Raw genomic sequence first — 23362 nt, 5'->3', positions numbered from 1 at the left:
CACCCGAACGATTTGGATCTGATTACGAGCAACACTACCGGGGACAGAAAGAAAAAAAAAAAAAACGTTGTCTCCGCCTACGCGGCCGCGCGCGCCGCACGACGCGTTTTTTACACGTATTTGTTTTACCGCTGCACACCGGTGTTACGCGCGAACCGTCGCCGTAGAGCGAAAAACAAAAAAAAAAAAAAAAAAAACGTTTTCAGGGCCCGACCCGAAGCTTAACGCTTAATTCGAGATTCGCCCGTTCCGGTTGGTTTTCGAACACCGGACGGACAACGATCTTTTTTACCGCGGGTGGTCCCGTATTCGATCCGATAAGAATTTGTAAAACGTGTTCGAACCGCTTCCGATTGCACGCGCGGCGTTACCGTAAAACGTTACACGGACGATGCGGTTTGCTCGATCCCGGAACGCTTCGCTCGCGAACGGACGGACGGCCGCCGCCGTTGTAATTACAATTTATCGCCTCGACGTCGGCGGTCAATAATTTTTACCGCTCCGGCACGGTCTTCCGGGGGAGGGGGGGCTGTGATGTACAACCGCGCGTTGTTTACGAGTAAAGTTTTCGTGCACGGCTCCGGCGCGCGTTTCGATTCGTATAAAAAACCGTTTCGAAACGTTTCGAGAACGACAAACGCATTCGAAAAAAGATCCATGTCCCTCTGCTGCGACACGAATCCAACCTTGTACCGAACACGGACGGTGCTTGTTCTGTTCTCCGTTACACGAATGTCGTTCTCGGTTATCTATTTACAAACGGCCATGGAAAATAACAACTTGTTGCGGCGCCTACACTTGCGATAACGAATTTCCACGTGAACCCGGATAAGACTGTCATTCTTCGCATTCCGGCACATAACCGTAATACATTTCAGTTATAACCAGGGCTAGGATTTGTACGCAACAGCATGTTTTTTTTTGCTACTTCTGATTATTGATTTTGTCAGTATGGTTCACGAATCACCTCATGATGAGATACATGGTGGTATTTTTATTTTGCCTGTTTTTCCATATTTTACATAAAATGCATATTATTGCATATATTGAATGAAATGAATATTATTGCATATTTCGATTGTAAGAATGCGAAAAATTGATGTTTTTAGTATATTTTGTAATCAATATTTCGTATTTAACTCTAGACCTGCTGATTAAAGTAAAAAACTTGGTTATTTTTGTCAAACATAAAATTTATTTTAAATTACTTTTGTTTTATTTTATTTTTCAATTATATTATATTAAGTTACATTTTTAAAAATGTATGCTTTGTCTTGTAATTGGTAAGTTAATCAATTATTTTCTTATATTTATAGTTAATGAATAAACGATATAACTTTTCAAGATAGGTATATGAATAAATTACATTTATAAATTTAATAAATAATTATGTTGTACATAAATACATAGCGTTGCTCACAGAAAACAAATTAAACAATTGGTTTTTTAGAGACTTAAAATACCAAACATTTTTTTAAGTAATTTCCCCTTCGTTAGGACTAATATAACAACCCAAAAAAAATTGAAAAATAAAAAATAAAAAAATCATGCATCGTAGGGTTAAGTAAAAAAATCCAACCACTGATACATTTCAATAAACAAATATTTTTTTTTTAACTATATTTTTGTGTTTATCTTATAATAATTTGAATGCATATTTTACAATTTTTTATTGCATACAAATCCTAGCCCTGGTTATAACTATTTAGAAATTAGAATAACTGAATGTTTAGCCTGCACTACAGCGCTTAAATATAAACGTAAGTTAATTGTTGTCGATTAAAGTGTATATTGATATTCCACGAAGGAAGTCTGTCCGGACTTTATGAGGGGGTCCGCTCCCCCTCCCCCCTCCGCTGGTGGCCCTGATCATGCTACGTACGATGCACATATCCATATAAAAGGAGAAAGGATGTCGGAGAAGTGATCGCATTGTTAATCTGGTAAATTCGCTCGCAACCGGAAATCTTCATGAGAACGCGCGCGGAAATCATTTGGCGACCGGCGACGACCGCGCGGCTGGCATCGTGTACATTACTTGTACGTGCAAAACGGACGAAATTCACGCGGCAGTCCGCTTGTCTCGAATCTTTTCGTTCAACCATCGCGGAAATATATGTCCACGCGTGTTTCCGGGCGACGATTGTGGACGCAAACGGCACTGTGTTAACATCGGGACCGAACTTAAGAGTCTCAGTGCCCCAAGGCAGCTACTAAACAAGGGCCCTTTTAAATATATAATAATAACATTGCTTTTAATTTTGATATATTCAACGTAATTTAAAAAGAAATTATATCATAATTGTAAAACATATAAGTACGAGCGTTAAATATGAAAGAACATATTTATGAAAAAAATTGACAGTTTTAACGACACTGTTTACTTAATGATTAACGTAATTATTAAATTGTTACGGGACGAACTTTTTTTGCTGCAAAAGAACGTAAGACTTCACTAAAGTCTTCTACAAAGTATAAAACAAGAAATACATCCCCGTATTGATCTATTTTGTGAGAAAACTTTTCTTTTTTGTGTTTGGCCGAGGGTCCCGGAAAGGTGTGGGCCCCTAGGCAACTGCTTGGTCTGCCTAAGCCGAAGTTCGGCCATGGTTATCATCAAGGTCGTGTTTTAGGGGGGCGGGTGAAGACGCGATCGTCCCCCCTGAATCCGTATTTAAGGAATCGATTATATGTGAGATACACATTTCAAATTTTTTTTTAATGTGTATCATTTTATTACGAATTCGAATTACGCGAGGCTGTGAACACTGAATTGATCTTTTTTCGAGTCCGTACTTAATGAAAAATCAAATAAAACACAAAAATGTTACTTGTAAATGTTGAGCCTGAATTAAAGAAAAAAATTGAATCACCATCACTCCCCTCCCCTTAGAAGTAAGTCTAAATACGTCCCTGCGCGTTAACACGGCGATTTAACGATCCGGAATCATATTCGTCGCGGTGTTACGATCGATTTCGGACCAACTGCGCAGTCATGTTGTAGGATCGCGCCGACGTAAACACACGGGACGATAATGATAACAACAATAATAATAATAATCACCGTAGGTATTCACGACGACGACGGCCACCATCGCGCGGGCATTAGCGCGGCCGCGAGAGGCCATTAACAAAACGGACGACGCGCCGCAACAAAGGAATATATTATAATAATGCACACGGTGTACATCCCACCACTCCGCTGCGGCGAAGGAACCGGTTCCACCTCCCCCCCCTCGCCATCGTAACGAATATTCACACTGCTCCTTCCATTGACTTATCGCTAATAATGACAACAATGAAAGGATAGCGGACTGGTGGAAGAAAAAAAAAAAAAATCATAAAAGGATTATACGCACTCGTGTTCGGGTCGACAATAGAAGCTTAATTGATAGTGTATTTTCAGAAATAAAAAGAACTTCGGAAATTTATTCGGATTCACACACGCACGCACGCGCACGCACGGCTATTATTCGTCGAACAATACGGTAATGGATTTTTTTTTTTTCTTTTCGCTCGTTGTTTTTTTTAAAAATACGCTACGGCTAATGTGTCGCATTGTATTCGTCGACCGCGACTTCGCAGCCACCATAGGGCTCGTATTTACCCGTAACTATACGGTATACGGTAAACGTTACTACACGCGAAACGATACCGACGTTTAAACTGAAATGACGCGGAAACAAAAAATTGTTTGGGTATAATGTTTTGAGTTATGCGATCTATTTCACGTGCATATTTATTCCCCTCCTCCGTAATATTAAATATTTTCGTGAAACAGCGAATACGCGTTGTCAACTCGCAACGCGTTTGTCACACTTTTTTACGGTCGTGTCCACAAACAATATCTTCTTAAAATTCCGCTGTGATGTGGTCTTTGGCCGTATTTCCGATAATTATTTTTGTTTCATTTGAATTCCGTTGATAATAGCGTAGATCTCAAAATCAACATTTAAAATAATAATTAAATATACATGGTACAAACTGCAATTGTATAAATGCCTTTTTTTTCTTTTTGGACAACCGTTCTTATTTTCATACGTGGACACTTCTCGCTCAGAGTCGCTACAAAAACGATACATTTTTTTTTTTATCCTATACACATTACGGTTTTAGGTTCGACCATTCAAATCTAATGTATTTAAAACCTGTGCATATTACATAATATGATTATTTGGTTATTATTTTAGTACATCAATAAATGACCTCTAGTTATTCGTATATTTGAACAACATAATTAATGTAAAAATCGTTCATTTATCATAGAAATTACCTTAGAATAAAGTGAATATAAAAAAAAAAAATAAAAAAAAATATCGAAATTGACTTGTAAACAGCACGCATGTGTTTAGTAGCATGGCAGATGTAGTAGTATTTCGCAGTGCGCAAAATGTGATGTGAAAAAAAAAAAACATAATAACGTATAAAAGATGATACCCTATGCGGTCGACGATTTGTAAATCTTAGAATTCATTCGGTCGTACGTGTGCTCGGGCCAAAACAGTCGTGTCCTAACTCCGAGAATCAACAACAGCCCGTTTAGCCGAATTTCGATTTCGTCGAAAATGCGTTGCACCTTCGCACGATTTATGTTCGTCAACACGTGGGATCTTTTCTACGGTCGGCCGTCGCGCCGATTCCATTGATCCGTTCGACGGCGATAACCGAAAAGAGATTATTATTTTACGCCCGGCGGAGGTTTTTCTTTCCCGCGTCTCGAGTACGCGCGGTAAGAGGAGATCGAAAAACGTACGGTCGAATTCTCAACATCTAACTTGGAACGCGCGCGTATTATGTCGCATAAATAATTCGTCGACGTTCCGGTGCCGTGTAAACGAAACAGTGTTGTTCCGCGTCGGTTGCGCAATACGTAAACGTACGCAGATGTACGCACCTGTACAATTTGCCACGTAATACACGCACGTCTACGTGCGGCGCGTCGCGTTCGGGCTTTCGGTTGAATGAATAAATCACGGCGTCAAACGGGTTCACTCGCCTCGTGGACGCGGTGTACGCAGTGCCGTATTTAGACGTTTTCAGCCCCGTCGCAAAAAAGAAATTGGCGCCCCCCTAACGGGTCTACCCGCGGATAATGTGGGAGATGGACCGTCATGAACCTTTTAGACGTTCCAGAATCAATTTTTGTGCAGTAGTCACGCCACCGCACCACCACACACCCGATAACAACAAATTCGTGAACTAATGTCAGGCATTATCGATAATTAGGCTCAGGGACTTATAGCTCTAAAAAATGCACAAATACGCATTATAATATGCATTTATACGCATAAAAAAAAAAAAAAAAATGACCGCACAAAATAAAACGTGTCCATCGGATTTAAATGTATCTTTAAACTCCGGAACAAAACTTTGTGGTCGGCTACTCCGTGGGCTGTTGCACTTTCGGCATTACACAATGTTACGAAATAAACGCGTACTACGTTTTACGTATGATTCGGCGTTGCGTGGTCGCGAGACGCAAAAACAACGACGGATAATAATCCACTGAACTGGACACTAAACAAATAATCTATTATTCTATATCGACATCCGATTGATATCCATTGGGTTATACGATCGAAACGGGTTTATAGTATTATTTATACTTACACGAAAATTATAACGAGGTATGAGAGGTAGTTTGCATATAGCATATTACTGGAAGTATTAAGTCCTCTTAGTACATTTTTCTTTTCGATCGGTAAAAAATATGTATGTATATATTATATGTATCTATGGTTTTTAATTTTAAATTTGAAAAATTTGTCAAAATATGCAAAATAAGCATAACAATTTTAAAATATGCACTCTCCTGCAAAAATATGCGCATTCAAATTTTAGATCTGATATCATGGCCCCGAGAAACGAATTTATTTCGCACTCCGCTATACTTAACATTAATTAAAAAAAGTACGCAAATGCTAGAAGTCCCTAAGCCTATTAATAATGTTCTGGATCGCTGATAGCTATATTGCTATAAATACATTTACAATGTATATTAATAAATTAAATACATTAACATTAATCTATGATACTGTTATTAAAAACGAAAAAAAAAAAATAATAATTTTAAAATAATTTTAAAAGTTCAATAATTCACAAGTGAACAAATTTTCGACTACAAAATTTTAGCGCCCGCCAAAAAATTAGCGCCCGGGGCAGTTGTAACCAGTACCCATCTCCCCCTGAATGCGGTCTTGGGTGTACGCCCAAACGTACCCACGATGATCTAAGCGCAATACGTTTTACATTTTGTTCGGTTCACGGCGAGGTTCGGAAAACGTACACGTTAAAACCGTGTCGTTAACACCGCCGAACTGGCGTGCAGTAGCCGCAGAACGACCGACAACGTGCGGATACTTGTTGTGTCTAAAACTGTTTGCGTCGGTGCACACGAATTGCCTCCCAAAACTGGCTATTTTACTTTATGTCACTCGAATTGCCTCCGGATATTTCGGAGGCAATTCAAGTGCCCCTATTTTACCATACTCGAATTGCCTCCCGTAACAATCGATATAATTAACATCGATTTCGATATTTTGATATTAGAAATTGAGTGATAGTGAATATACTGCGACAAAACGTATTCTTTTTGCTTAAAGATAAGAATCAAAAAACATATAACCGAGCTTTTATGGAACTACAAAATAAGTGTTTACATTTTAATCAAGTATTTAAACCAGAAATTATATTTGTTGATTTCGAAACTGCTATTCATAATGCAATTTCCGATGTTTGTCCAGACGTTAAAATTATAGGTAGTCGATTTCATTTGGGACAATCTTGGTGGCGCAAAATACAGCAAATCGGATTAACTACTGAGTATTCGAAAACCAATGAAATTGGACAGTATCTCAGTTACGTATTTGGTCTTCCATTTTTGAATCCAGAACAAGTAATTCAATAACTTAATTAAGAATTAATTATCAAATTAGTAATTTTATAACTTTATGTTGTAGGTGGGTGACGTATTGGCTGTAGATCTTGGTGAACTTAAACCAAATGATGATAAAGTCACTAAGTTTGCCGATTATTTGACTGAAAATTATATTGACAAAAACTCCACTTTTCCGTCAAGTATATGGGTTGAAATGACAGCTAGTTCACAAAGGTCAACCAATGCTTGTGAATCATTTCATAGAAAATGTAATTCTTATTTTGTGTTGACACATTCCAATGTTTATACATTTTTAAAAATATTAAAATTCATACAAATTGACACGGACATTTTAATATACTCTTCCACAATAGAAATAAAAAAAGTGAAAAAAGCAACTGAAGACAAAAGAAATTTCATTAATAACTTACACGTTATTAATGAAATTAATAACGTGTAACTAACCCTAACTTAATACATCAATTAAATAAAAGTGAAATATCATAGTTAAACTATGTAAAAATATTAGCATCTAAGTTTAAACCGAGAAAATAATAAATAATTTTATTTTTGACCAACTAAATACATAATGTGTATTTAGAATAAATATATTTTAAATTGACATACATTTTATACAGTATTTAGGTATTAATATTAACTATTAGTATAAGTATTCTATAACTAAATATTTATCTGACATATTATACATTTGTAATTTACATACATTATATATATATAATAATGTTATTTAAGTATTGCGTATATTAAGTAATACATGTACCTAGACCTTTACCTATTTGTATTATAATCAACTTATAATGTATTATTGTATATATTGATAGTTTATATCGATTGTATTGATTCGATTAATGGAAAATTTTCAAATGAGAGGCAATTCGAGGGATTTATGGGAGGCAATTCGAGTGTCCCCGTTTGCGTTGCCGTTCCGTGTATGGTTGCACGACCGTAAAACGCGTTTAGAGCACTGCAATACGTCGTCCATCGATGACGGTCAAATGACGGTTTTCCGACCAGTTTTATTTGTTAACGGGCGGCGAACAAAATTATTCGCGGGAAATGAGTGCGTCCGCGAACACTTTTCACTTACATGTATATTTATGCGGTTGAAATAAGTTATTTTGGAAAACTCGGAACACCGCGCGTGTTCGAAAACAAATCAAATGGTTTTTTTATGATATTTGTTAATCGGTCGTTGAATATTTTAATTCGACGCTTCGTTTAATACTATTCGTGCAACGAGATGAATCGCGATCAACATGCTTACCAAACTCAAATCAGTTATAATATATTTACTATACGTATATTGTAACCGTTGCACTAAATAATATAACGAGAACAATAAAACAACAAAAAAAGATATTTTAAATAATAAATCTCTGGACTATTGGGTTCCGTTATCATATTAAGCGATCGTGAAGTGTTGATTTCAACATAAAAATATTCGCTATTCTTTTTTTGAAAATACTCATAAAATCAGTTTTTACTATGATTTCTGTGTTACTACAAAAATATAAAACGATACATCAGTTCCAATAAAAAATACACGGTTAACCCGAAATAATATGTCCTCAAATCCTAAAACGTTCATCGTCCGATGAAATACTATACATTTTTCAGACAGAATTATTGTCCACCGGTAAGTGTTTTTTTTTTTTTTTTTTTCATAAATAAATAATTACTGTCCTACTGAATATCGACGTCGATATGACACGTCCATAACTCAAAGAAATGCTGCAATTTCTTGACAGCACACAATATTATGTTGATAATATATGCATGATTATATACGAATTCACGTCCGATTTGCAACAACGAATACACAAATCATCTTAGTACTACATAAGAGTCGTGTATGAACATTTTAATATGTTAACTATTAGACTTGTTAGTAAATAGTTTAGAAATGTCTGATTATAATGTAAAATGTAGGCTTCTCGTGCGTTATTGGTCGCAGCGACATTTAATTTCAATGTATCATTAATATTACATTGTATATGTGCATACGATGTAATATAAAGGTATTTTCGATTTTGTAACGATTGTTAATAATAATTTTGTCTTAGACAATGGTACTATCCATAAAATACCCACTGAAACCCACCGATAAGGTCAGGTGGACGCGCTCTTTACAATAGGGCCCATTAGACGAACGCTTTTTCTCGCGCGCCAATACTACGCGCCAAACATGCAATCAGTCGCGACGGATAGGCACGTAGCGCGCTAAGATTTTGGTAGCAAATTAACGAAAACTCCAGGTGCTCGTTCTTAACCGGGTGGTCTAGGAATGTAGGAAAGCGTGGTTGTGTAAAGGGTAAAACTGTGACTTTCACGCACGAATGGCGTGGCGCGTGGAGTGCTGAAAATATCAACACTTTTGCAGTAAATTATCAGTGGATGGGTTTGTTATTACAAAAATAATAATAATTATTATTATTATTATTATAAATTATTTTTATTAATTTATTCAGTGGTGCTAAGCTTAATGTTTTTTCTATGTAGTAAGTTTCCTATTCGTATATAGTGGTTTTTGGTTTCACAGAAAAGAGGACCTAGTACCTATATTATGCAAGTGTAAAAAGTAATAGAATAGTAATAGAATGTACAAACAACATATTAAGAAAAAGCAATTGGCAATCGCGTGTGCTGCTATAAATATTTCAACATCAAAGCAAAGAAAAAAGAGATCGCAATTGATGAAAAATTGGAAACTAGATAAAGCTAAACTTGGAAATATACCTTTACTCAGTGAAATAAGAGAAAATAACCCAGATGATTTTAGAAATTATTTTAGAATGGATTCTGTATCATTTGATGTTTACCTTGATAGTATATTGATATCTGGGTAATCGGTATTGATGATATACATATATCGATGATTTATTTATATCGATAACTGCTTTTTATCAACAGTTAATTATCTATCATGCTTGGCGTGTGGAGAAATCATTTACGTGTAATTTAAATAACACTCCAAGATTTAAGGATAAACCACACAGAATACTCGCGATCTAAGTTTTTGGGATAAATGACGTTTAAACGTGGACTCTTTCCCGCGAGTTTGGAATGCCACTTTCCAATAGCGCTAAAAAAAGCGTTCGTCTAAAGGGCCCTAATAAAACAAACACCCCTCACTCTTCATCTACTGACTTTAGACTCAAATATGTGAACGTATGCTACACGGCACTGAGTATTAAAATATGTTTACTATTCAGTGTTGATACATGTTTGTTGTAATTGATTATTAAATAATTTTCATAATATTTAATAAGTTAATTTTATTATTTATTATATTTACCTTTTATTATTTTTATTATTTATTTATAATACTTGTTTATAAATATATAATTTATTTGGTACATATTATTATAATCAAAAATCATAGGAATATTCATTGTTAATATAGAAAAAAAATTAAATGCATTTTGTGCTCAAATTTGTGACATCAAATATAAGTGCTTATTTATTCAAACTGCCTCTATGTCTGCAGTTTTAACAAATTTATGTCATAGTAATAACAATTGAAAAATAATAATAAATTAATAATACTAAGTACTTATCTATAATATATATACTTAGTATAAATATTTTATAATAATTTTTTTTTAATATTAGAATATTTTAGTGTTTTAAATAGTTTAATAATGTTTCATGAATAATTTATGTAAAATTGTATACAATAATAATGATATTTATTGTAATGTATTAAATATTTAAATATATAAATAATTTAAATAAATTTAAATATATATTTATATAAATATGTTGTTTATGTGTCAATTTTTTTATAAATAAAAATATATTATTAATGCAAGTTACCTATCTAGCTATTTATTTTGATTTCGAAAATATAAGAGATTTTGAAGATAATTAGTTGGGTATATTTAACAGGCGAATTAAAAATTGTCATAAGTAACTGGATATGAACATTTTTATTATTAGTTTTTATTATCTATAACAATATAAAAAAAACTAATGGTTCATGGACCAACAACGTTAAAAAATTATTTTGCTTATTTATAAAGCCCGATTTTGATAGTGAAAACATTGTGCGTTTATTTTTTCTCGTTTTATGATGGAAAACATTTATCTGTAATGTTATTATAACGATGCAAAATAACAGATGTACTACATTTTTATTAAGAACACAAACTACCGACATTAACACTACCATTTACATTACTAAAATGTAAATCCGCTTTAGATTGCAACGCTATACAATTTATTTTCACGTCTCGTTGATATAATAATTACGTGTAATTGCACAGTGGGTTTTGTCTGTAACTATTTTCCGTGCAACTTAACACGCACGCGGTGAACCAAACTCTAACTTATACGTTCAAAAGCAATAAGCTAATACTGTCAAGTGACTGCACATCACTGCGACGATCCCCGGTCACGAGAAGATATAAAAAAGGATAGATGAGAGAAGAATTCTTCGATTTGTAGCGCATGCCGTAGACATACACGCAAACGTACGCACTCGCGCACGGAGAAAATAATATGAATACGTTTATTATATTAACAGTATAATATATTATTGTACAATGCGTTTTATTACGTACAAAACATAGACCGGTCCAATAAATTTAATGTCGGTCGGCGGCAAGTGACGGTGAGGTCGTCCGAGGAAGTCCTCCGGTGGCCGTTCAAGACACATAACCGAAAATATTACAATACACTTGGACGTGTATACATATATTAACGCGGTACGTGACATCCCTCGCAACTTCCTCGCCCGGCGACCGTGGTGTGACGGTGGTGCAGGTCTTCGCGGGTGCGGTCGCCTGGTAAAACGAAAGGTGTACGCGAGTTTATAATGTATATACATACATAATGTTTATAAATATTTATTGTCGTGCAATCGGAACTCTTAAAAGAAGAAAAAAAAAAAATAAAAATACACGCGAACAACGATTTTAACCGAACAGAGGTAGCAGTATGGAACCAGTGGTGGCGAAGGTGATTCACCTGCTAACCGTTGTCCTGCATACGTAGAGTACATAATATGCGTACGTATAGGTGTGCCGTCACTGCTGTAATAAGTCGTGTTTTTTTATTTTTTATTTTTTATTGTGATTTTCGATTAGGAGACGATCAAGAAAATGTTATGATTCACCACATGTAAGATTCATATATAATGCATGCATCTGAAAATTTATTTATGTTTTCAGTTTCATTATGGTAACTCATTTTTTTTTTTTTTTTTTTTTGATGCAGAACAAAAGGATCAATCGTATATTATGTGTAAAATATCTTTGTTAGAATGATTTTTATATTTTTCAGTTTGATTTGTTCGTGACATTGATCTAAATAAAGGCAAAATAATATTACACATAAGAATATTAGGTGGACATTCGCTAACAATGGAAACACTATGGATCCGTATACTTCTTTAAGTATACGATATATATATAAGGATCAAATATTTTGATATTTGGTTTCAATTTTTGTATTCGATTTATCTATTACGTAACAGACAATGTGAGATTTGAACTGAAAAAAAATCCACAATAGTACTTATAGACTGAGTTAGTCGAACGGAATAAGACGGCAGTGCCAGCGAGCACTATGCGTTGAATTATATCTGATCTCTCTATCTAGGCAGGAAAAAAAAATTCCCAAAGAGAAATATTGCCACCGCCTTCCCATCTTTTTCAATAACCATTGTACATGGATATTGATTTAAAATCGCTTCATGAGTGGAGTATTAATTTTGAAATGGTGTTATAATTAGGGCTACCGTACGTCCGGATTTCGTTCGGACGGTTCGGATTTAAAATACCCGTCCGGATTTGGGAAATATCTGGGTTTTACATAATTAAACGAAGGACACGGGTATTTGAGCGCATTGAGTTGTTTCAAGTGTCGATCTTCACGTTACACTCTGTATAAATGTATAGTTTGTAATTTCAAGTTTTGTTCGTATATTTTTCTAGAACGTTACGACAAGCGATGACTCATTATTAACTATGTTGACTTAAAAAAAAACGATTAACGAATTACTATTGTTAATATCTTTATTATAAAACCAGTGGTATTACGAAATATAATTTAGATAATAAAAATACACACGATTTAGTCGTGTGATCATTTGTAATATCATTGATTATAGACTTAAGTTTATTTTATAAACAATGATAATACCTACCCAGTGTGCACTGGATGTTTCAACACATCCCAGGAACAAACATATTACGTAGTACAATCAACGTAACTTTTTAATATGTATACAATGTATCTATTCTGTCTAAATAAAACAAACATTTAACACTCATCCCGGCGATATAGCTAGGCATTATATGATAGTACAGACCTACAATGTTATAAATTATATGTCACAGGGTTGTTATATTATTGTGATTTGTAATACGTACCAGCAAAATAATATCGATGTTTCAGTTTTTCACAAAAAAAAAAAATATACTATTTTAAAATAAATAGTTTTGCACTCTATAAAAATATACTCTATTGGTTTTACCCATAAGCTAATATATTTAAATATACAAGGAGTATCAAATCAATTATTTATAAGAGTAATGTCCGTATGCATACTATTTGATGTGTCACGTCATAAGACAGTTTTAGACTACATGTCTTATGTTGATTAAAAAATAAAAGTAACTAAACTTAGTTAAAAATCAGTTACTTATTTTGTCATACATAATGTGCTCGTATGGTAGTAAAGACAGAAAACTATCGATTTCCATTCATTTAAATATTGTCCATTATAAACCTAATGTCAATATGATTAGGATAGCCGATAGGTAGTAACGCGTAGGATTTAGAGACCCGTCTAGGTAGATATGTCGGTGTTCGGAGTTCGATACCCGCATACGAGTTGTGGTATTTTATTATAATTGTTTTCCAATTATTAGTAGGTTTCATTGTTTAAATATGATGTTCTAACTATGTTTACAATTTAACCCTAATATAACTTTTTGTTATAAACATTATATTGCAGTTGCAGGTATGTTAGAAATTAACAGATTTAAAACGTTGATGATTAGGTTGCAAACACCGGACATTAGCAGAATCAGGGACATCACATTAACGCAAATTCAACATTCAAATTAATGTTGCATATTATATGGAAACATACCTTGTATGTTTATAGTACACATTATTGCACAGGGGGTAGCGCTGGATAACGACTCGTACAATACACTCGGTAGTTCACCGTTTTAGCGTGGAAAGATAATCATTTTTTTTTCTAGTAGTTGCATCGTACATGATATTATACTCGTAAGTAATATGTAGTTTTGTTAATTTATAGTACTACTACAGTCTTCACACAAAATGTCTAAACGTAAGTATATTTTTACTGACAAACTAAAAATGAAAAATATAATGAAGAACGTATCGAACCCATACCTGGACTAAACACAAAACTAGTATAAAGTTATGAGCCCTAATATTTTCTCCCCTCGATTAACTGATAGAAAGCATGTAACATTCATAATTTAATATTTTGTAAATAGACATTTTATTCATACATCTAAGTAAAATCGTATCAATAATATAACAATATTGGTTTTTACAATTATTTTTTCAATCGCCCTATTCTAACGAAGGCATTTATCCTTGTTCAATATCCTTGCTCTTGTCAAATTATCTCTGAAACAACATTTTGGTGTCAGGATTCGGTATACCAACACTAACTATAGTTATTTTTGTTTATGACGATTGTACGTGAAAAATCTCTAACCGCTGCTTAGGTTTAAAGCTGGATGCGGGCGCGTTGGTTTTCGCAACTGAAATGGGTCCATAGGTCGTGGATTACGATATTTAAACACTCCCCTGTGGTGGGATAAACTGAATATGTCTCCCCGAACAGCGAACTTGTGTGAAAGTAGCGTTTTTTGCAAACGCATGTAAGTCGTGTAGACTGCGTAAAATGCAGACTGTGCCTTGAGCCACGAGGCCTCCCGGCGAACATAATTTACTCATAGTTTGTCGACGGAGCAAACGCCGACGAAGGCTGATGGGATCAAGATACGACTATCCCTCGGACTCTGGTCCCCGTTTTTACGTGGCCCTGGTCTGGGATCACTCGCCTCATCCCGTGTCCAAATGCGGTATTGGCGAGTGTCCGATCAGTAATGGCTGCACGTCGGATCCCCGTACTAACACGGTATACGGTTGGGTAACTTAACATAACTATAATTTCTCGCCGCCGAGGCATGTCCCACCAACGACGCTCAACAACATGGATGGTAAGACAGGCGGCGCGGGTAAGCCCAAGTTACGCACGTTCCGCACGTACCGAACCCGCATCAGGTCCCGTAAAGGTTAGGCTAGTTCCTATTCTTTGTGAGGAGTTACAGGCCGGACACACATGGATCGCTCCCGCGGGATATCAGTAACGGTTAGGATTGAGTGTTTACCTCCTCAGAGGTGTGGCATCTTTAGAGACAGGCTGTACGTGAAAAATGTCGAAAAAAAAATTGAATTTTTCAGTTTAACGGAGAAGGCAGTAGTGATTAAAATACCAGAAGTTATAAGCATATTTTAATACTCGTTTAAGAACAGTATAAAAGCGACATTTATGTGAATTGTAACGGAAATCGGAATACATTATATTTATTCTTAACGTATTATTTTAATAAGCCGGGCGATAGATGAGAAAACGTCTTCTCCGTATTTTGTATACTTAAATCGAAACATCAATATAACAAGTCACAGGATAATATTAAGATTTTAGGACAGACTTTTAATAAAATAGCAATTGACTGAGTTTACTTTGTTGAGTTTTAAGATAACGATTAAACCTACAGTAAAAAAAAGGACTTTTCCTGTTTCGGTATTAGTTAATCACCCTTCGCATAACGTTATTTTACAGATGATCTAATGTGAATTTCGATTTCGCCTGCTGCGTTTTTTTATTCGATTTTTATACTAATTCGAGTGTTATTCCCGCTTATAATTTTAAAACCCCGATTAATTTTTAAATATTTCATTGTTAAAATGGTTACAGTTTGCATGCTAAAAAAAATCACGTTTTTTCACGTTTTCACATAATATTGTGTTGAACACATACGATTATGCGATGAAATGTATTCTAAGCATGTATACTTTCTGAATATTCTGAACACATGAAACCATTACAGGTCAGCATATGTAAATTTTTAAACCCATCTTGAAAACGGATTTACATTTTTGTTGAAATAGTCATTTATTTATGTATGCTCATAACGAATTTAAGATGCTTTTACATCCGAACGAAATAGTTCTTAAGACCGTAAAAACACGATATTAAACACATTTGTAGGAATCGTTTTCATACGCCGTATTATTTTATCTGTTTCGCAGACGTTTTTCGAACGTTATTCGTCGTGATGTAGATTCTGACTTGTTGGCCCGGAAACTCTTACGTATTCGGGATTCGCGGAGAATCCAGAGAACATTTGCAGCTTATCTCTGCACGTCGATTCCATCGAAACTATGCACGTGTGATTATTCTCTCGCGACATTCGTAAACCCAGGCGCACTTTTAGTCCCGAACTCGATAAAACTAAAAATGTTTTATCATCAAATTGTGAATTTAGCAGTTTTCTTTGCCACAACTAATCACGAAATGAACAAACATCAATATTTTTTATCGGTACGCGATCAAAACGGTAGACATCGAACAAAATCCTAAATAATAGTCCAGCGATAAATATTAATAATCAGGGCCCGGAATTATATGCATTTGCATATTTTTATATATTAAACTAAAAAGTAGCTAGGTAAGACAGAAATTTGAATCTCAATCTAATGTGTTGGTATGCAAAATTAAATTTGGCATATTTTTGCATATTTGGAACATTTTAAATTATTATGCATATATTAGCATTTTTCGAAATATAATGCATATGTAGAAAAAAATATTACGAAGTTATTATTTATTACTTAGCGCATGTCCATCGTAAATTCCGTGAATCGTGCAGTTATATAATTTGATTTTTGTGTTATAATAAGACAAGATAAAGTTTGCTAAAAGTACCAATACGATAGTGACTCTCCAGGTAACTTTAAAGATATTATAAAAATCCGCTGGATTTATTTCAATTGATTTTCGTTTGTGACTTTTTGTTTAGATGAGCGAGTGTTCAAAATACAATTTAATTTCAACACAACATACAGTTCCATACAGTTCAATAAAATGTATAAAATATATTTGATATATTTTAGAGTATATTTTTTGTTGAATATTAATTATTTAATAAATTGTATAAATTTTAAAATTAAATCAATTTAATAAATAATAAAAATGCATTTTTGTTTGCATATTTAGAGTGCATATTTGAATGACAATCATCGTATAAATGCATACATATTTCGTACGTTTTTAGTGCATATAATTCCGGGTCCTATTAATAATGAACTTGACCACGTAACACGACAAACCCACGCACCCAATACTCCTAATGCGTACGTATACGTGCAACGTAATTCCGTGGCGTTGCCAATGCTAACCGGAACAAGAAATATGTTCGCTTCAAAACGAACCGGAGGTAGATGTTCGTTTAGTACTCGGGGTTGCCGAGCACCCCTTGGCATCCCTTACGTTCGGAAACCGAACGATTTGAACCCGACGAGCGCGGGTGCGCAAACAAGTCTGGGGAGAGGGGGTGAAACGCATTCCAAAAACGGACGCGTGTTCGTCTATTGTGATCGATACATTGCACAATGCGTCGGGTCAGGGTCGTGGGCGCGAGGTGGCACTAAAAACATTATTGTGCGCGCTTGGTGCTCGTAAATCGGTCAGTTGAAACAATGCGCGCGCGTTGTAAACTCAGCCGAATACTGCGTCTAGGGCGCTAATTAACCCGTTCCAAGCCGCCTCCGTCTAAGTCTCCGTTACACGACATTACCGTACCCCCGCAGTGCCGTAGCAACCAAACATCGCGCCCGGGGCGAGACTTCAAAATGCACTCTTATGTATTTTTAATTTAAAAATATTGCGCATATTAGATACTATTTAATTACGTAATATGAAGAACGTTAAAGATTTTGTAAACAAAATGTACTACATTGAGGCTACGTTCAGGCGACGATATTTTTCTCGTGTACGGGATTTTATCGAAAAGAGCAGTGGCAGCGAATGTTATGTTTGTACGTTCACACGCTCACGCGGGAAAATTCCGTATTCGCGAAATATTTTTTTCCGTGTAACGTACGAACTGCGATTCAATGCGGTCACTGCGATTCGATAAATCTCGAATGCATTTTTATCGTATATGTGATTAAGTAGCCGCTTGTCTTTATATTGTGTCGTTCACACGAACAAAATGTCATCGAATCCGTTCATTACGTTCATCCGTTCAGTCGTATGTTCGACGCATATTATTATTATTATTTAAAATCTCTTTACAATGGAAGGCGATAGTATTTCAACATAATAAAATCCTTTTCTAGTCTTGATAATAGATTGTCAAAATTAGCCATCGACATACGAAAATAATTATAAGATTTCTGTTCTCAATCAGGTTTAAGTAAAATTTTTCAAAACGTTTTTTACGTCATGGACCATTCTCTAATAGAGGATGTACCCAGAATCTTCGACGTACCAAACGTTTCTTATAAACATTTCTATACCAGTAAAAAATGAGTGGAACACGTGAATCTACGATAACAATTGTGTGTTGACTGCCGACAGTGCTACGTCCACGCATCAAAACCCGTACGTGAAAAAATCGAATCGAATATTGTGCCTGTATGAATTGCTGTCTCGTATTCGATAAAATTCTATACGTGAAAATATCGAATCGAACAGTCACCGTCTGAACGTAGCCTGACCGTTGTAATTTTTAACATTAAATGCAAGATTTTAATTTTTGCGCTCTTCCAGGAATTGCACCCGGGGCGTAGGAACCTTTCACCACCCCTTTGCTACGGCCCTGCGTACCCGTAACCGGCTAAACGTTAAAGAAAAACGTCGAACCGCGACCGCACATTTATCGATCAGCTCGGTACCTCGTCGGACGTCTTATCCCGTGCCTGCCCGTCAACTATTTGCCGTCGAAACGTGAACACAATTATCTCACGGCCTGAAAGGATAATTGTACACAAGAGGTTTTTACACCGTAATCGTTTGAAAACCGTATGAATAGTTATTTGTCGACGGGAAACGGTGCCCAATTTTGGGTCTAGGGGAACGATGACGTTCACCATCCCTCTCTCTCTCGCCGGAACGAAATTCTGTGTATGTACTTGCCGGGGTCACGGCCGTAACGATAAATGATTTGAAACGATTAATATTGGAATGGGGCGCACAAAACCGCGGTGATCCTTATGCAAGATCGTCGACGCACAAAGGTCACGACACTACCACCGGCTTAAGCTATGGTTTCCTAGAAAAGCGGTGCCGTTATCTAGCGGCCGCCATTTTACGGTTGTTACAGCCGTCATTTTACGGCCGTCTTTACGGTGACCAAACTGTGGTTTCCTAGAAAGTGATGCGACCGCATTCAATCGTAGTTAATCAGTACTCACTCGAGCGGTAAGTCGTGCACTGTTGGAAAATGGATGATCTAGACATAGCATTATTGGTATGTTTGGAGGATGAAGAGTCATCAGGAGACAAAAAAATCGTTCGGAAGAGAGTGTGATGTTCAAATATCGTGATACTGAGGATGCATTTAAAATTTTAATGCGTCATCTGGGCTTGTCTATACTCTTTACATTTTATAATATAATAAAGCTTCATTATCTTATACAAAATCATTTAATAGTTCATCATTTTCGCTCGTCCAAGTCGCGTTCCCACACATTTTATTAAATAAATGTATACCGCTACACGTGAAAAAACGTTGTACGACTGTTTATCACCGCTATGACGGCCGTCATGCAATTGACAGCACCACTATTTGACGTTACGGTGACCATCGACATTCTCTAGGAAACCTACAACGATGGTTTACATAGAGAACGTTTTAGTGACGTCACTTAACACTACATTACGGCCGCTAGATAACAGCACCGCTTTTCTAGGAAACCATAGCTTTACGGCATTGAACTCTTGCCGCCGCGTACGTACGTGTATATGTTACGCGCGCACGACATTTCGCGATTTCGGAAGCGGCGTTTGAAGGACCCTCTGTCGAGTCGCTCAGTAACGTTTGATTATAATTATTATTTGCATAACACTACTCGAGCAAAACTTCGTGGGTAGCAGTAGCAGTAGTAATAGTATACAATAAAATAATATATACTATATAGTATGTATATAGTATTTCGTTTAATTAAAATCCGAATGACCCGTATTATATTACGTAACTAGCGCGTAATACATGTTATATTTACATTATATTATTATTATTAATATTATTATTATTATTATTATTATTATTATTATATTATATGCTGTGAACAGTGTATGACACGTTTACATACAGTGTGTGTCAAACGGTTTCATGTTTATGCTATGATAACTCCAAGTCGAAATACTCTTTCCGAGCCGAATTCTAGCATATAGAGGTGCACTTATTCGCAAACGAAAGACTCCAGGGTTCGCAATTTCTTTCCGATCAACTCCGATCAATAAACTTTTTTCGTATATCACACAATACCAATTTGTTCAAACCTAAAAATAATAACTCGTGTTCGAGTGACACGCTCTGTATAAACGTGAACACGCGTGAATAAAAACGTCACGCACTTGTACTACTCCGCGTACATGTTTTGTATGCTTTTCAAAAGGTCGACTTTTCAATTCAATCGGGTTCCCGTGGGTTAGTGTATACGCGCAACGAACAAATTAGTTTTAAAGTGGTGTACAGCGCGTGATCGTTATTCTAATTATAATTATCGTAATCTCCTAAGCGATGTTGCTTTTTCCTTGTCAATAGGTACTCGGTGTACGACGTATCGAAACGTTCTCGGATCTCGGTGCACGGTTTGCGAAAAAACAAACAGTTTTTCGTAAAACGCATAACGTTTTCCTAACCGTTTTCCGAACGAAAATGTTATATGACCGATCTTACATCAACAGGTATGCATCGCGTTCGCGTTCGGATCGGCGTGGAAAAAAAAAGTTAATTGGCTTTTGGGGTAGTTAGGGACAACGGTCCGTCCTCTACCACCCCCGCCCCGTTGCCGTGCACCATTTCTCGTCGGCGAAGCGAATACTTAGTTGCGTGGCAAATAACGTGGTGTGTGGCAAATAACGTGGCCGGCGAGACATTTGCCAAAAAAAAATGACAACAACCGAAGTTCGTGCGAGACACGTGATACACCGTTGATCACGTTCTACCGCGGTAATCGTCACGGGTCGCGCGCCCGGTATAATTAAGCTTGCCGTTTGCTATCGATCATCAGTTATTCAGATTATTACGTAACACCGTTGTCTCGTCCGCGAACTCGCGTGTGCTCGGTCCCGAACAGTTTACCGGCAAAGTCGATTCCCCTGCCCTCCTGTACAAACTCCATTTCAGAGTTCCGAGTTTCTATTCCAGATACTCCTTCCCTTTCCATATTCCTTTTAGCCGCTGTAACTATCTAGCAAACCGTCCGTATGACGAAACTGGCCAACGAGGATTCCACTGTTCCTTAGCACTTAGCATTAAATAATTGTCCGGTTGTTCTTTATATCTTAATATTTGTAAATAGATATTAATGTAATAGATTACAATGTGATTGGGCACGCCCCGTACTTAATAATAAATAAATGCGTTCGTACAAAATACTATCATGAACATTTGTAGGGCATCAAACGCTACTGCGCCCGGACAGATAATTGTTTTATATTATTGCGTTCCGATAGGATCGGATATTTTATATTCGTCGATAATCTCTTGGCTACCGGCACGCTCACCGTTTCTTCTACGGAAATTGCGTTTTCGCATTTTAATCGACCGCTTTGCGCGCTCGATATTTTTTTTAAAACAATCGTCGTGAGACGTTCAGTTTCATTACCGTTTTAAGATGTCGTCGTGCAGTTGCACCGGGGCAGGACGACGGTAATGATCCCTTCGCGCTCACCGCGTTACGCGCTTTTCTCTGTCGCAAGAAAACTCTCTTGTCGCGCGTTCATTATTAATTATTGCCAACACCTTGTCTTCGTATCCCGGTCAGCTAACCGTTTATCCGCAGGTGTTCGACGTCGCAACTACACGCGAACGGTTAAACGTCGCAACAACGGTCCGAACATTTCGATAGACCACAGAAATCAAATAAATAATAAAACGAATAAATGGCAACGAGCGCAGAAAAACAACAGAATAACGCGCGGACCATACTTTTCGAATCGACTGCGGTAAATCACATAAAACCGATTATCGTGTCGTCGGCCCCCTCGCCGGTTGGGCACGTAACATTATAATATGCGCGGTGCCCGTGCGACCAAGTAATCGCCGCATACATTCTCGTACGTCAACCACTATATTTATAAAATATACGTTTGGGGACGTAATGATAAACACACGCACTATGTTACGTACGTCATTTGTCACGTCACTGCTGACGCTCCGGTGAAGACACACGTATATAATAAGCGTACCGTCGGTGTTGCTGTTCTGTTGAATTATCGAACTCGCGTTTTGTTGTAAAAAAAAAAAAACAAATGTCCGTTTCAAACAATTAATCGTGTAGATTTGGCTTAAACCCCGCGCGTAACGCAAATCAACCGTGCGAGGAGACCGTAGATACCATAGACACCGAAGATATACGCTCTCTGATCAGTACTTGCATGGTATTTTAATAAAATTTCCCTATCAACTTTTAACTTATCGAGTTAAATTTACGAATTGTTAATTGTTAACTTTTAACCTGTCGACCTTGTGTTCTCTTAGCTTAACTTGACCCGAGTTAATTATTTTCATTAACTTGCCCATCTTTGTATTATATAGACAGCGAGTGTTACGCCATAACATCGCATTTTAGCGAAGGCCTGTTCTGTGAACGTACACGCAAAAACCGTTATTGTGTCTTGATCAAAACCGAGTAGCCGAAAAAAATACAACCACCGACAAGACAACAGTTAAAGTGAAATCAATACATTATTAAAAAAAGCTATTATAAATAATAAATAAAAGATAACGTTGTTCTGCAGCAAAAGAGTAGGTAAAGATAATTTATGGACGGGGGAGTTTGATATATTTAGGTAATAATTATTTTTATTATGATTTAGTTGTTTACCAAGTGGACAACGGAGAGGGTTTGAACTTCCGACCCCCTTCCACTGTTATTGACGCCATTGTACAGCAGGTTGATAAACGAGTAGATAGTGCGCATAATGTTATGTCGACGATAATATCCTCGTATATCGTTTCGCGTTGAAAAGCGAAAGAAAAAACGCACGTATCGTTTACACGTTAAGCGAGATTATAATAGGTACGACGCGTCTGGTATGTATACACACGTGTGTTATTCCAAAGCGTGTAAACGCCATTCATTCATAATTTTCTTAAATAGTATAGTATTGTATAATACGAACACGTTTAAAAAAGAAGAAGAAAAGAAAAAACGGTATGCGCACACAAA

The sequence above is a fragment of the Sipha flava genome, unplaced genomic scaffold, assembly GCF_003268045.1.
Source record: "Sipha flava isolate LNK unplaced genomic scaffold, YSA_version1 208_pilon_pilon, whole genome shotgun sequence".
NCBI lineage: Eukaryota > Metazoa > Arthropoda > Insecta > Hemiptera > Aphididae > Sipha > Sipha flava.
Note: the sequence above shows the minus strand (reverse complement) of the source record.